The sequence below is a fragment of the Petaurus breviceps genome, unplaced genomic scaffold (genome assembly GCF_028583685.1).
Source record: "Petaurus breviceps papuanus isolate PSGF00001 unplaced genomic scaffold, PetGlider_PUasm1.0 91133, whole genome shotgun sequence".
Classification (NCBI taxonomy): domain Eukaryota; kingdom Metazoa; phylum Chordata; class Mammalia; order Diprotodontia; family Petauridae; genus Petaurus; species Petaurus breviceps.
The window spans coordinates 4,734,049-4,749,277 of record NW_027187419.1 but is presented as its reverse complement, the minus strand read 5'-3'; the positions used below and the strand labels follow the sequence as shown (position 1 = coordinate 4,749,277).

The window sequence follows — 15,229 nt, the reverse complement described above, 5'->3', positions numbered from 1 at the left end:
TCTCTCTCTCTCTCTCTCTCTCTCTCTCTCTCTCTCTCTCTCTCTCTTTCCCTTTCTCATTTTTCAATCCCAAAATAGGGTAATTTCCTTTTTCCCCTCTCTCTTTGCCCCGTTCTCCTCACATTCCTTTTCCATGATGGCATATGATTTTGTTGAGCTGGCTGGTGAAGTTCCGATTATGATAGGCATGTTGCTCCTCCCTTAGATAGGTGAATGCTGTGACATTTTATTTATTTATCTATGTATTTACCTTCCTTGATTCAGGCTGCTTTGCAGATTGCTGTTTTTATGCAGGTCTGGGTGGGTGATGGGTGGATGGTATGGAAAGGCGGGCCATGGAGTGGATTAGGAGTCCTTAACACTTTCCCCTTCACTTAATGTCCTGTATCATTGCCTTCCAAAGACTCCTAGGCCTGGCCCTGACAAAAAGGTATCCAGCCGCTTTCCTCAGGCCACTGATTTTACTCTGGCTCATCCACCATGAAGCTGTTTGTCTGTGACCTGAACTCTCTAATGGGCTAGACTGGTATCTATAGACACTTGGGATATAAGTATGGGAGGCATAGGTACCATGCCATTCATGCATCTTTTAGAGAGTAATTCTTTTGGGGAATCCCCTGTGAGGTCCTCTCACTGTTGGCATACTGCTGATAGCATCTCTGTCTCTTTTCTTTTTCCTTTTTTCCCAGTCTCTTTTTGCCTCTCATTTCTTTTATTTCTCCATTTTTGTCCCTGACTTTCCTGCCTTAGTCTTGGTGTTTCTGTGTATGTATGTCTTTCTCTCTCTTTCCTTTCTTCCATATGTCCCAGTGTGTCTCTGTCATAGACTGTTTCACCCTATCTTCATCTTGCTGATTCTGTCCCCAAAATTTATTTTTACACACACACAAACTGAAAAGTATGTGTGTGCATGCATGCATGCGTGTGTGTGTGTGTGTGTGTGTGTGTGTGTGTGTGTGTGTGTGGAGAGAGTGAGTTTGTGTCTGGTGGCCAGGAAGGGGAAGGGCATCTTTCTTCTTGGTCAGGTAACTCTAGGGGAAAGTCCTGAGCCAAGCACTGTCTTCTGTGAAGGGTCCTCCTTGACTCTCAGGCCTTTGTGGCAAGGTTTCAAGGGTCCACTGTGGGAGTTTACCCTGCCCAAGTCATTGTTTCCTGCGATATATTTGGAACTTTTATGTAGCACTTCAGCTGAAGGTAATACCTTCCTGAAAGTAGGTGCCTTCAGGTTCCACAAGATCCTTTTTGGACCTTGCTGCTTAAATCCACATGTGTTTCTGTACAGATATCTCTGTGTCTGATATGCCCAGGATCTGTGAGGAGCTCTTGATGGCTCTGCACTGTGGGACATCTGAATCAGGAGACAAGATGCTGGGAGAGTGAGGATGGGAGGTCACCCCTTCTCAGCTGAGATGTTATTCACTTCATAAGATAATGGCATTCCCCAGTCTCAGGTTTGGTTCCCACAAAGATCCAGGGAGATAGTTCATCTCTCTCTCTCTCTCTCTCTCTCTCTCCCTCTCCCCCCTCTCTGCCCCCCTCTTCCCCCCTCTCTGTTTCCGTGTCTCTCTCTCCCTCTCCCTCTGTCTCTGTCTCTCTCCTGATAGATAATAAATGGCACTCAATACCTCTAAGTCTTACTTATGCTCTTAGGCCCTTTCAGGAGGACACTGACACTTCTTTGAGTGTGGAAGGAGGGGATACTGTCAGAAGGGACTGGATGTTTGGCTTGGCCTGGACCCTATTAATCATTTAAAAAACAAAAGCATCTGCTGCACACTACGTTAGGCACTGGGGTTACAAATATATTAAATGAAACAATCTGGCCTTTCAAAGACCTTGCATTCTAGTGGGGGAGACATCAAGGTCATACAGAATTATATGCAGAATAATATATAGAGAACAAATAAATCGTGGTTAAATGCGAGTTGGTTTCATGGTGAAGACACTAGTTGTTGAGGGAAGCAGGAGAGGCTTCATGTGAGAGGTGATACTTGACCTGTGCCTTAAAGGAGGAGGCTGTGGATTTGAGATGAAGGAGTGCGTTCTAGCCACGGCAGAGGAGACAGTGAGTGCAAAGGCACAGAGGTGGGAGATGTAGCACCATGTATGAGGAACAGAGAGGCTCTACTTCATTGATGACTTAGAACACCTTTGTATTATATGCCAAGCCATAAATGTTTCCTTTTAATCAGTCCATCCTCCTCCTTCTGGCTTTGCTCCATGACATTACTCTGTAGATTGTACAGAATTATTTGCCTGTTGCCTTCTTTATTAGATTGTAAGCTCCTCAAGGGTAGAGACTATCATTCACTTTTCTTTGTATCTTTAACACTTAGAGCAATGCCTGGCACATAGTAGGTGCTTATTAACTGATTGATTGTCTGACCTTAGCCACTCCTCTGCATTTACTGGTTATTTGCCCTGGGCCTATAGTTATTGATCCCATGACTGAAGACTATAATTGTGAGCCTGACAGGGCAGGAAAGGGGCCTAGGATATGGAATATGTTGATAAGGTAGGAGGGAGGGGGTTGAAAATGATGGAGACCAGGAACCAGAGGAAATGTATACACCAGGCTAAGGAATGGATGTTGCCAAAGAGTGAACCCTCTTGTGTTTGGTAGGATCAGATACTACTCTACTAAAGGAAGAAGAATCTGATGAAGCCTGTAGGTTGCTAAGCATTGTGGGGAAATTGTGAAAGAGGCTGATTGCTCTTGTGTTTCCAGAAATCAGAATCATCAATAATTTTTTTTGAGTACCTACTGTGTGCTGGGCAGCGCACATACACATGGTTGAATGAGAGCAGAGTTTCCATGAAATACTCAAAATTATTTCTTTGCTCTAATGGCTCCACACAGACCATTTACCTTTCAGTTTTAAAAGCTAGGCTAGCTCATCTCATCCTGTCTGGTGACTTAGAATTACATTCAAGCTTGATTGAGAAAGCCTGGCTTCGCCTTTGGATTTCATCTTTGTTATTTCTCATTAATATAAAGTTACTCCATGTCCCCTTCCCTGATTCTACCTTCAGTGTGTGCGTGCGTGTGTGTGTGTGTTTTCCCAAGACTCCATTGAAGAATGTTCTCTTTTCGGAAGCAGGACTATGACCCTCATCAAGACTTAGAAACTGGAGCTTTGGAAGTTTCCGGTGTGTGTAGAGAATAAGCTAGTTTTGGAGGAATATGAGTTTACATTTTTTTTTTTGGTGGTAGTGGAGGGGGGTTGTTTTAAATAATTTGAGTTTTATATGAATGGTTCTGAGTTCCTTTGCAATACTATGCGTTTTCATAACTGTCTCATCCACTTTGGGTGAAGGAAGGAAGAGAAGGAAAAAAATAACAGCCGCAGCGTTCTGTGGGCCCAGGAAGAAAACAAGAGAATGGGGCAGAGAACAGGCTAAATTTAAAATTGTAATTGGCTGACTTCCACTGGCTTGCGGGTGTTTTAATGACTCATAATAACTTCATTTAAAACCAGCTGAGCAGAAAATAGATTGGAGAGGAGCCTCGGGCCATTATGGATTTGTTTTTTTTGACAAGCTCCGTTTTCAGCAGCCAGGAAGGCTCTCACAGAGGGCTTGGCTGTTTTCTCTCTCTCTCCGAGGGTTGGTGGTCTGCCCGAGAGAGATTGTATAGAAACCAGGGCTGGGTGGTGTTTTTTTTTTTAAACCTCTTTTTTTTTTTTTAAACTGATTAAAAATAGATGCCTTGAGGTATTATTTTAGCATCAGTGGGTTTTTTTTTTTGCACTTTTGATGTGGTAAATGGAACATAAATAAAATTGTTTTTGAAATTACTGAATTAATTAGGTAGTAAAGCAGCTACAATGCATAAATCCCTTTTGCCACTTGGTTTTTTTTGTCCCCCAATCCATATTTGTGGGGGCAATGAGCTTCCATCTTCTTTCTTTCTTTCTTTCTTTCTTTCTTTCTTTCTTTCTTTCTTTCCTTTCTTTTCTTTCTTTTTCTCTCTTTCTTCTCCCTGTCCTTTCCCTTTGTTTCCCTTCCCTTCCCTTCCTCCTCTCTTTTCTTTCCCTTTTCCTCCTCACTTTTCTTCCTCTTCCCTTCTTTCCTCTCCTCTCCTCTTTCCTTTTCTGTCTCTTCTCAACCCTTCTTGCCTCAGGCAAGGATCCTTCATTTGAACATCAAGATTCTTTTTATCATCTGGGCAACAGTCGAATAGTTGGATTTTGTTGTTGTTTTTTTAATCTGTAGGATTTTTACAGTATTGGTTAATGTTCTAGCTCTTGGGAAGTATGCGTTTTAGAAACTGTCGAAAAAGGCTCTAACGTATGTCTTGTTTTTAAAAGGTGTTGCAGTCCTCTGTGCTAAGAGCAGTGCCAGACAAGCGATTTCTTCCTTCTTCTCTTTCCTTTTAAAATAATCAGATTGATCCTTCACATCTTCTGCCCAGACATACATATCCACCCTTTGCTTGGAGGCAGGGGATTGACTGAATTGTAAATTCCCCTGTCTATGCCTCAGTTCTCTTATTCTGTAAAATGAGAGAGTGACTGAAATGCTTGGTGTTTGAAGAATCTGAATTGTCATCCCTTGGCTCTAGGAGTCTGTTTTCTGGAGAAGACCAAGAAGGCTTAGAATGAAAGGAGGAGAAAGGGTGTACCCTTCTCTGCCTGATGCCCAGTTCTGAATGTTAACTCTGTCCTGTTTAGAGGGTTGCCACGCCCCAGAGGCCTGGGGGTGGTGAATTCTGTGTCCCTGAGGATAACCTGGCAGTAATTGGCTGCTGCTTTGTGCCACCAGGAGCAGGTGTGAGGATTATTAGGCTTCCCCTGGCTCTGCCAGAGGAGCATGTGCTAGGTTGTGGAGGCCACTGTAGGTATTACTTCTGCACCATCCTCCTGGGGAACTGGTGCATGATAGAACAGGCTGGGAGTGATACTGGAGGACCTACCATTCAGGGACTACTCTTACCCTCTTCTCCCATAATTTTCTGTACCATACTTTTTTTTGGGGGGGGGAGGGGAGGGAAAGGCAAGGTAATTGGGATTAAGTGACTTGAGCAAAGTCACACAGCTAGTTAAGTGTCAAGTGCAGATGTCTGAGGTCACATTTGAACTTGGGTCCTCCAGACTTCAGGGCTGGTGCTCTATTCACTGCACCACCTAGCTGTCCCTGTACCATACTTTCAAGGAAAGGCCTTGCATGTACAATAGAAATGGTGGTAGAGTTGGAGTCATAGGACCTGGGTTCAAATTGTTACTGTTACTTAATTCCTTTCATTTTAGTCAAGTCACTTAACTCTGGACCCCCATCTCCTTATTTGTAAAGTGAGTGGGTTGGACTAAGACCATTGATTTAAGTCTGCAGGGAACTCAGAGGTCAGTCTTGTCTGCCTTCCTCATTCTACATAGGAAGAAATTGAGGCCAAAAAGATTGAAGTCACTTGCCCCAGGTGCTGTTGTTCAGTCATTTCCAACTCGTTTGCCATTTCATTCTCCAGTTCATTTTACAGATGAGGAAACTGAGGCAAACAAGGTGAGGTGACTTGCCCAGGGTCACACAGCCAGTGTCTAAGGCCGGATTTGAACTCAGGAAGATGAGTAAATAGTCCTACATGATCTCTGAATTCCTCTCTTGCTAACTAATATTCTGTGATTCTGTGGTCCCTTTCCTTGACCAACAACATCTGTGATGGTTGGCCAACTTAGTGGAGTTCAGAATTTTGCTCTTGTATAGGATTTCCGGTGCTGTTATAATGTGGGCATGGTGGGAGCATCTCGTCCTGCTTACACTGAAGATGGGCCTGGTTGGTTGGCAGGGTGGTGATAGAAGAGTGTCACCTTCCTGAACTACAGAGCCAGCTCTGCCCAGGACAGTGAGACTGCTCAGCAGTAGACTTGATATAGACTTTTTCCCATTTCTTCTGCATCATTCTGACGAGTACATCACTGAGAAATGCTCCCCCAGTGTGAGTCACTCATTTAACAGGTGGGTAGCAAAGCAGGGAAGCTTGGACTTCTTTGAAGCCTTAACTATTTTCTCTGGTAGTGTAGTACAGAGGATAGGGTATGAGAATTAAGGTTAGGAGGCCTAGGCTTGAATCCTGCCTTAGAGCTTAGGAGCTTTTTGATTGTGGTCAACTTCACAAGAGGCTTTGTTTGCTCACCTGTAAAATGGGAGCTGATACTGTTTACACTACCTCTCAGGGTAGTTGTGTTTTGCAAACCCTTAAAGTGCTGTATAAATGTGTGAGTTGTTTTATTATGGTGCCCTGTGTTGGGAGGAACTATCAGTTTGTTAATAAACACTGAATAATTACCGTGTATAAGATGCTGTTCAAGAATACAGACAGTAATAATAGTGATGGTAGGGGACTAGTGCTTACATAGCACTTTAAGGCTTATGGAGGACTTTACCTCCCCACAGCAACTCTAAAACACTGTTATTCATGATTGTATATTTATAACCAGTATCAGATTGCTTGCTGTCTTTGGGAGGGGGAAAAATTTGGAACTCAAAATCTCATATAAATGAATATTGAAAACAATCTTTACATGTAATTGGAAAAAATAAAATACTATTAAGGGGAAAAAAGTTATCCCCATTTTAAAGATGAAGAAATTGAAGCTGAGAGTGGTCAGATGATTTTCCCAGGGTAACATGGTCAGTTAAGTGTCTGAGGCAGGATTTGACCTTGAATCTTCCTGGCTCCGAGACCAGCCATGTAAGATGTTTCTTACTTTCAGGGAGTTGGTAGTCTTAATTGAAGACATGAGACAAATGGGAAAAAGTAAAATGAACAGTATTCTGTGCCTTACTATTTTAATGTGTCTGTGAACTCAGTGATGTGGGTATTTGCTCCATTGATGCAAATTGCAACTTACCCATGTTTTCTCTTCTGGTGCATTTATTGTTCTTGATCTTTGACAGTCTTTCCATTGGGTCCAGCCAATGTGATAGGGCCATCTTCCAGGACAGGAGTTTGTAACCTGAGGCCTGTGAATTAAAAAAAAAAACCTTCATAACTATGTTTCAACATTATTAATTTTTTTTCATTTTATTTTATTCATTAAAAAACATGATTCTGAGAAGGGGGCCATAGGCTTCATTGGACTGCCAAAGGGGGTTCCTGACACCCAAAAAGGTTAGAGACCTCTGCACTCATGCTTCTTATGAAGACAGAGACAAGAGGAAACACTTAGACTGTCCACTTGTTATCCTTTGGTCTCATGGCACGCCCAGCTTATTTAATAGCTTGTTTGGAAGAATGGACAGAGCATTACCTCTGGAGTCAGAGGGCCCAGGTTCAGGATCCTGCCTCTGTCCTTACTACCTTTGTGACCTTGAGCAAACCATTTCACCTCCCTAGAACTCAGTTTCCTCATCTGTAAAATGAGAGACTTGAACTGGACAGCTTTTGTGAGGTCCTTTCAGCTCTAGATCTGGGACCCTGTGGTCTATTCTTGTTGCCTTGCTGCTATGCCCTGTGTCCCTTCTAGCAAGTAAGTCATTCAGTGGTTGGAAACATGACACAACCTACTTACTGGATCTCGCTCATCAGGCTTCTCTCCATTGGCCTCCAGGCCACTTGGAACCTTGATTCCTTAGAGATGATGCTGTTCCAGGACTGGCAACCTTGCATCAACAGGAGGATATCTGTATTAAAAAGAGTTTGTTGTGGTGGTTGAGTAATGGTTCAATTTTCCAAATGTATTCCATTCTATTTTCTTCCTTGGGGACATATTAAATGTCAAATTAGTGATACAGATAATAAATGCTACCTGAGGTCAGAGAAGTGAAAGATCACTGTGGGCTGGGTGGTAAGGAAAAGCTTGACTGGAGGGATGAAATTTGAGTTGTACCTTGATGGATGGTTAGAATTTTGATGACTTGTCCCCGTGGTCCTGATGTTGAGATGTTTGGTCTCCCTAGCCAGACATCTGACAGCTAATGAAAGCAGGGACTCTTTCTTTCTTTTTGAAGGTCTTTATTGTATGCCACTAATTCCTAGCATACAGTAGGCACTTAATGCATGCTTATTGAATTGAACTGATCTAGTACAGATAGATGTCCATGGCTAGGAACTGAATGGAAGGAAAGACAGGGCAGGGTGGAATGCCGCATTTTGAGAATGGATTTAGCTTTTTAGAAGTAGGAGTTGATAATTCCACTGAGCTATACAGGTTAACTACAGCAAGGAAGCCTCAGCCTTCTCAACTTTTCCCTCCTTGGATTAGACAAAGCTTCTTCAGCAGAGGCTTAGAGACTCCAAAACCTAGTGGGACCATGAATGGCATCCAGACCATCTGTGGAGATGAGGAGGGATTTCACAATGTGGTTCAATTCGGTTCAACTAAATACACATTTATTAAGCACTTAATGTGTGCCAGACACTGTGCTAAGTGCTGAGGATACAAATAGTAGAAAAAGACAGCTCCCGCCCTCAAGGAGCTTACAAGCTAATGGTGGAGGACAGCACACAAAAGAAAGCTGGGAAGAGGAAAGAGGACCAGGGGAGTGAGTACATTTCAGGTGATTTACTCATCCTGGGTGTTTCCTAGAATGGGAATCCCTATCATCTCAATCAAAATTGTAGCATTCCAGGACCTGTTTTTCTCCTGGAGCAGTGTAAGAAAATCTAAAGCCCCCCATCCTAGGATTTTTGACAAAAGGCTGGCTCTGCTCCTAAGGCCATGAGATGCTTTGGGAGATTGAGCCTGTCTAGAGGACATCTGTCTAGAGGAGGTCTCCCACTCAGTGTCCCAAGGACTTACCGTAATGAAGAAGCCTTCTGTCTGGGTTTCTCCTAGCATAATCCTTGCACTATACCCTATCCCAACTCCCCTCCCTTTCTCAGCCCCCCTCCCCTCCCCTTAGCTGCACTAATTAGAACTCTACTTGCAAAGAAGAGGTGGAGGGGAGGAGGGAGTTCTAAACTTTTCATTAGATAGTTGGGATTAAGCAGTCTTCTGGGGTAGTTGGATTAAACCTTTGTAGTTATACCTCTGACTATTATAAACTAATTGAGCACAGTGAGTTCATTGGCGGCTGCATTTTGTTGGAGTAATTATAGAAGGCCACAGTCGTTTTCAGTAACAAGGTAACTCAGGCTAAGGAGAGAATTCCCAGAAACTTTGATGTGCTTGAATTTCCCTCAAAGTAATTTTGGTTAACCAGATCAGTAAAGGCTCTGGGACCCCGACTTGGAATTGTCTTCTTCCTGGGGACAAAGGCAGGGGTTACTAAGAGGATCTGAATTCTACTCTAGGAAGAAAAGCAGAGCCGTGTTCCCTGAAATGTAGGAAGAGGAGGAGGAAGAAGTGGGGGGGGGCAGGGAGGAAACTCAGAAGGGAGTATAGTCCTTGGTGACTTAGCACAGCTTGATAGTTCTGGGTTTCAGTGTTTATCATCAAAGAAGCTAAAACCCTAAAGAGGAAATGCCTTGAGAAGCTGATAAATCACCAGGGCATTATGTATACATACAACATACATACCTGGGGACCACTAAGAACAGGTGAGATATCCTTCCTACCTCTGTTGACATGCCCCTCCCCATTTGTCTTTGCTGCTCTGTGTATGGGCCCCAGTTGAAAATGGATGAATGAGATAATTCCTGGGAATCATTGTCTTCACTGATATATGAGTATACTGCAGGCTACAAGAGCCTCTATGACAAAAACCTTAAAAATACCTCCTCTAACAGTGAACCTAATCTGACCTTGACTTCTGGTAGGGTCAGGCTCTGGCATTGTTTTCACTCTGTTCTGCCTATACTGTGGGCTTGGTGGATTGGCCAAGACCTTTGAGTACCCTTTGGAGGGGCCACCCGGGTTAGGAAGAAGTGAACTTGCCCTCCACATGTCCCCCTCCCTGACACTGGCACAGAGCCCAGCTGCATTGACTCATACCCTGTGAAGGACAGCGTGTAACTGTGCTTCCTGATATAGGCCATCAGGCCCCTGGAGTGACAGGAAGACACATTGTCATCCAGGGCACTTTGGTCTGGTGGCATGGCAGGCCTGGTATAGCTTCATTTATCCCACCTCCTGACTTGCTGCCTTGAAGGCCAGCACTGGGAGAGTGCATAGAAAATTTTAAAAAAAAGTATTGTCTTTTTATTTTCTTAAGTTACCATAGCCTCTGTTCCCTTCATCTCCCATTTTATTTCTCTGGTCACTCCCCACATGAATCTGACCCTCTAGTTCTGTTGTTTCCCTGTTCTCTCTCCCCCCCCCCCCCCCCCCCCCCCGTATAAAAGTTTATCACAGGGTTGGCTGAGTAGATGCAGGAATTCAGTGTTTGGGTAAATTGTGAAATTAGCTTGGGAAGTTAATGAGGCATTTCTTGTCTGCCATCTTCCAAAGAGTAGGGAGTAAGTTTATGAAGGTGCTACAAGGATCTATATAAGGAAGGAAAAGAAGGAGAGAGGGAGGAAGGAAGGAAAGAAGGAAAGGAAAAAGAAAGAGAAGGAAGCAGTGGAAGAGAGAGGATTGGGATGGAGGAAAAAAGAGAGGGGTGAAAGTAGAAAAGGAGGTAGAAGGGAAGTGGGGGGAAGGAAAGAAGAAAGGAAGGAAAGGAAAAAGGAGAGAGGATTGGGATGGAGGAAAAAAGGGGTGAAAGTAGAAAAGGAGGTAAAAGGAAGGAAGGAAAGGGGAAAGAAGGAATGGAGGAGAGAAGATTGGAATGGAGAAAAAAGGGGGTGAAAGAAAAGGAGATAAAAGGAAGGAAAGAAAGGGGAAAGAATAGGAAAGGAATAGAGGAGAAAGGATTGGGATGGAGGAAAAGGGCAAAAGTGGAAGAGGAGGTAGAAGAAAGGAAGGGAGAAAGGAAAGAAAAAAGAGAAAGGAAGAGGGAAGAAGAAGCAGAGTAGAGAAGATTGGAATGGAGGAAAAAGAAAGGAGAGATGAAAGTAGAAAAGGACACGGAAGGAGAGGGAAGGCAAAAAAGTGAGAGGTAGAAGGAATAAATGATAGAGCAAAAAGGGGAAATAGCTAAAGGCAGTCAGGTACTATAAGAAGAGTTCATGTGGATGAATGTTTTAGTTTGGAACATGGTCAGAGACCTCTTAGTCTGGAAAGGATAGGTCTTAGGTTGATCTAAAAGCCATGTTTAAAAGAGGAAAGCAGGTATGGTTCAGTGGGGTGAACGAAAACACCAGCTCTGGAGTCGGAGGGCCTGGGTCCACATCCTAACTCTGATATTTACTACCTGTGGGCAGAACCCCCAATGGGGTCATTTGAGTTGGACATGACTGGAACAGCTCAACAACAACAAAAACAACTTATTACTTGGATGACTTACTTAATATCCTTGGTCCTTGGTTTTCTCATTGACAGACTGAGGGGGTTGGACTCAGGGGCCTCAGAGGACCTCTGACGTGATGCTGTGATCTTCAGATAAAGATCCAGTAGAAGGCAAGGACTGTTTCATAATATAATACTAGCTAATGTTTATATAGTATTTACTATGTGCCATGCAATGTGCTAAGCATTTTAGAATTGTTATCTCGTTTGAGCCTCACAGTAACCTTGGAAGGGAGGTGCTATTATCATCCCTGTTTTACAGATGAGGCAACTGAGGCAAATAGGTTAAGTGCCTTGCCCAGGGTCACTTCCATAGTAAGTATCTGAAGCTAGATTTGAATTCAGGTCTTCCCAGCTTGTGTGGCTCACGTGCTCTTATCTATCTGCTTCTCCACCTAACTGTGTACCTCGCACAGAGAAGTCACTTAATAAATTCTTGTGAAATTGAATTACTGAACTGAGGGCAATTAAATCTTATCTTATGTTCAGAGATTGTCCGGGAAGGAGATTTTATCGCCTTCCACCATCACCATTGTAAATCTTAACTCGTCTTCACTGCTGGTCAGTTTTTCCAGAAAGCTAACCTACATTTCTCATGCTGCAGCTTACGCCTTTTGATGGAGGACAGTGGACAGAGCTAGGACCGGCTATTTCCTCATCCTTACCAGCTCTTAAACATTGTTCCTGTTTGTACTTGAAAATAATCCCCTCTCTCATGTTAGCGTGGCTTTGTACCTTCCCATCTATCACACAAGCAGGAGACTAGACTAACATATTTGCATAGATAGTTATGCTTTTAAGTTTCCAAAGCATTTTACATACACCTCCTTCAGCTGTCACAGCATCTCACTAGGTAGATGTCTAGATATTATTACCATTTTACAATAGACCGAGAAATGGATGAGATACAGCTGGCCTCAGAGAAATCTAGGGTTCTAGTAAGGCTTCTGACACATCCTGGCATTGTCTCTGAGCAAATCTCTTAACTAATGCAAACCTTGGGCAGCTCTCAGTTGCAGAGCAGATGCCAATTTGCATTGATGAAGGGAATTTCTACAATAATTTCTACACTAGTGTAATTGTTTACACTAATTCCAGATGCAAGTCAACAACCCCAAGGATATTGAGGCCTAGAGAGGTTACGTGATTTTCTGTAAGCTGTGCACCTAGTAGGTATCAGAGGTGAGATTTGAACTCAGGCTTTTGCTGGCCTCTAAGTCCAATTCTCTTTTCCATGACTCAGTATTGACCCATAAAATAAATACCTGTATGCTTTGAGGTAGCCAGGTGGTGTAGCAGATAGGGTGCCAGGCCTGGAGTCAGGAAGTTCAAATCCAGCCTCAGGCACTTTCAAACTGTGTGACTCTAGGCAAATCAACCCTGTTTGCCTGTGTTTCCTTATTTGTAAAATGAATTGGAGGAGGAAATGGCAAACCACTTCAGTATCTTTGCCAAGAAAACCCCAAAAGGGATCACAGAGAGTCAGACACGACCAAACAGTAACAAAATATGTCCTTGGGGGTGGCTAGGTGGCGCAGTATATAGAGCACCAGCCCTGGAGTCAGGAGGACCTGAGTTCAAATGAGGCTTTAGACACTTAACACTTAACTAGCGGTGTGACCTTGGGCCAGTCGTTTAACTCCAATTGCCCTGCCTTCTCCCTTCCAAAAAAAAAAAAAGCAAAATAAAAAATTTTAAAAAGGGGTGGCTAGGTGGTACAGTGAATAGAGCACTGGCCCTGGAGTCAGGAGGACCTGAGTTCAAATGATCCCTGGACTACTTCTCCAACAAAATTACCTTGGCCTAGACATTTCACCCCAATTGCCCTGCAAACCCCCCCCCCCCAAATCTTGAAGAGTGGAAGTTTTTGTATGTTAAACATACATGCCTTTATGTAATGTCACATTAAAAAGCAGCACTTGATTTTGAATTTTTAGGCTACACCTATTCCTGTGTGCCCTGGGAGACTGACTACCCTTTGGGTATTTGGGCAGGATTCACAATACAAAAGATAGGACTAGACTCCCCAAGATGTCTTCTGGCCCTTCCATTCCATTCCTCTCCCCCCCCCCCCCTTTCTCTGAGGAGGGCCTGTTTGCAAATGCCCATTCGAAAGCTTTGGAACCAACATTCTGCAAGGTTTGTATGGGAGAAGAGTCACCAACCGTGTATTTTCTATACACACCAAATTCTCAGGTCCTCTAATTACACCAAACAAACCTTTCTGTTTCCAAGCTGCAATTTGAATGTCATTTTAGTTGTCAGATATACTTTAATAATGCTGTAGCCATAACGCAAAGAAACAGTTCTCTGACAGACTGCATGCCTGGGGAGAGCTGGAAAAAAATAAAAAACGAAAGGTTTAGGGCTGGGGGTGGGGGGAGCCGGGGAATGAGTGCTGGGAGGGGGGTGTTCAGTCTGCTGGGCTATCTTTTTGTTTTGCAAGTGCAGAGTCTTAAGGTTTCCGAATTTTGAGTCTGAAAATGTCAGTGCTCCACTTGTAATATAACACCTCAATTATGGTGCAGGGGGTAAGAAAGCATGGCTCAGAAAACCCCGTAAGGTTCTTTAAGCCCCACAGCCAGAGCCACAATTAAGGTTTCAGAAACACCAAAGGCAAAAGCCAATGAGTGTCATTTTTAACCAGTTAGAACATTTTACTACTTCCTAACATCAGAAGCGCTCAGTCCTCAATAAAGTGATTAAACTGAATGGGTGTTGGGGAGTATTATTAGGTGGAGAGGGGCTAAAAATAGAAACACTCTTGTTTTCTGAAAACCCTGGCAGCTCCAGAGGGACTGGGAGCCTTGAGGTGCCATTGAGCTGGGGGTGGGAGGGGAGAAGAGAGAAAAAAAGGAGGGAGGGAGGGGGAGGTAGTACATGGAGCTGTCTGTCAATTAGATTAGAGGATATTTTTGTTGGAGATATAGTCCAGTGATCAGGCCCCTTCCTATTTCATCTTCCTTGGAAAGAAGTGTTCCCCTCTTCCCCTTAACCCCCCCCCCCCTCAATCCAATCCCACACAGATACTCACATATCTGGTGTCTTCATTTTGAAATGAATTTGAAGTGGTTGGGAGTGCTGACTGGTGGGTCAGAGAGCTATTTATTTCATAGCTCCAGCCTGGGAAGATGTTCCAGCTGATGGGCAGGGGTAGGCTGTTGTAGGGAGAACGCAGGCTGTATAGAAATGGTCACATAGATGCTTGGTTTGTCTTGGTGCTGAAGCGGTTTAGTAGGAAAGAGTGATGCTCTCCAAAGTCTGGCAGACCCGAGTCCTGCCTTGGATACTTAACAGCTGTATGATCCTCCATTTCCTTATTTGTAAAATGGACCTCTTAACAGCATCTATCCCAGGGTTGTTGTGAGAGTCAAATGAAGCAATATGTGGAAACTACCTTGAGACTTTTAAAGCACTATGTAAATGTTAACTAATATTTATTAATATGCTAGTGCTTCAAATAATAGAGATGATCAGAGACTCTAGAAAGGGTGTTGGATTGGAAATCAGGAGGACCTGGGTTCAAATCCTGCCTCTACCACTAACTACCTCTGTAGCCCTGGGCAAGTATTTGTTCTAATTCAGTCATTTTTTTTTTACTCATGTCTGACTCTGTGACCCCATTTGAAGTTTTCTTGGCAAAGATACTGGAGTGGCTTGTCACTTTCTTCTCCAGCTTATTTTACAGATGAGGGAGGGAACTGTGACAAACAGGGTTAAATGACTTGCCCAAGGTCACACAAGTGTCTGAGGCCAAATTTGAACTCAGGTCTTCCTGACTCCCGGCCAGGTGGTCTATCCACTGTGGCACATACCGTCTTTCCCCGATAATAAGACCTATCCTGAAAATAAGCCCTCACCTTACTGTGTATGATTCCTCTAAAATAAGCCCTCCCCCGAAAATAAGCCCTATTGAGATTGCTACTGTACGCTACATTATGGTACCCTCTGTATGCACACCC

At 43.6% G+C, this 15,229-nt stretch overlaps 1 protein-coding gene and 1 long non-coding RNA gene across 3 annotated transcripts in view; one reads left to right on the top strand and one right to left on the bottom strand.

Moving 5' to 3' along the window:
* The window catches only part of LOC138154752 (uncharacterized), a 19,166-nt gene extending 4,193 nt beyond the window's left edge, over positions 1 to 14,973 (bottom strand). The window contains exons 1-3 of the long non-coding RNA XR_011166679.1: positions 14,302 to 14,973; positions 7,509 to 7,620; positions 6,849 to 6,960 (exon numbers count right to left, since the gene is read on the bottom strand). This is a non-coding gene — a long non-coding RNA (uncharacterized lncRNA). The remainder of the gene's footprint in view (positions 1 to 6,848; positions 6,961 to 7,508; positions 7,621 to 14,301) is intronic.
* ZBTB16 (zinc finger and BTB domain containing 16) overlaps positions 1 to 15,229 on the top strand; it is a 244,224-nt gene that overhangs the window by 122,121 nt on the left and 106,874 nt on the right. The gene's annotated exons all lie outside the window — the stretch shown is intronic.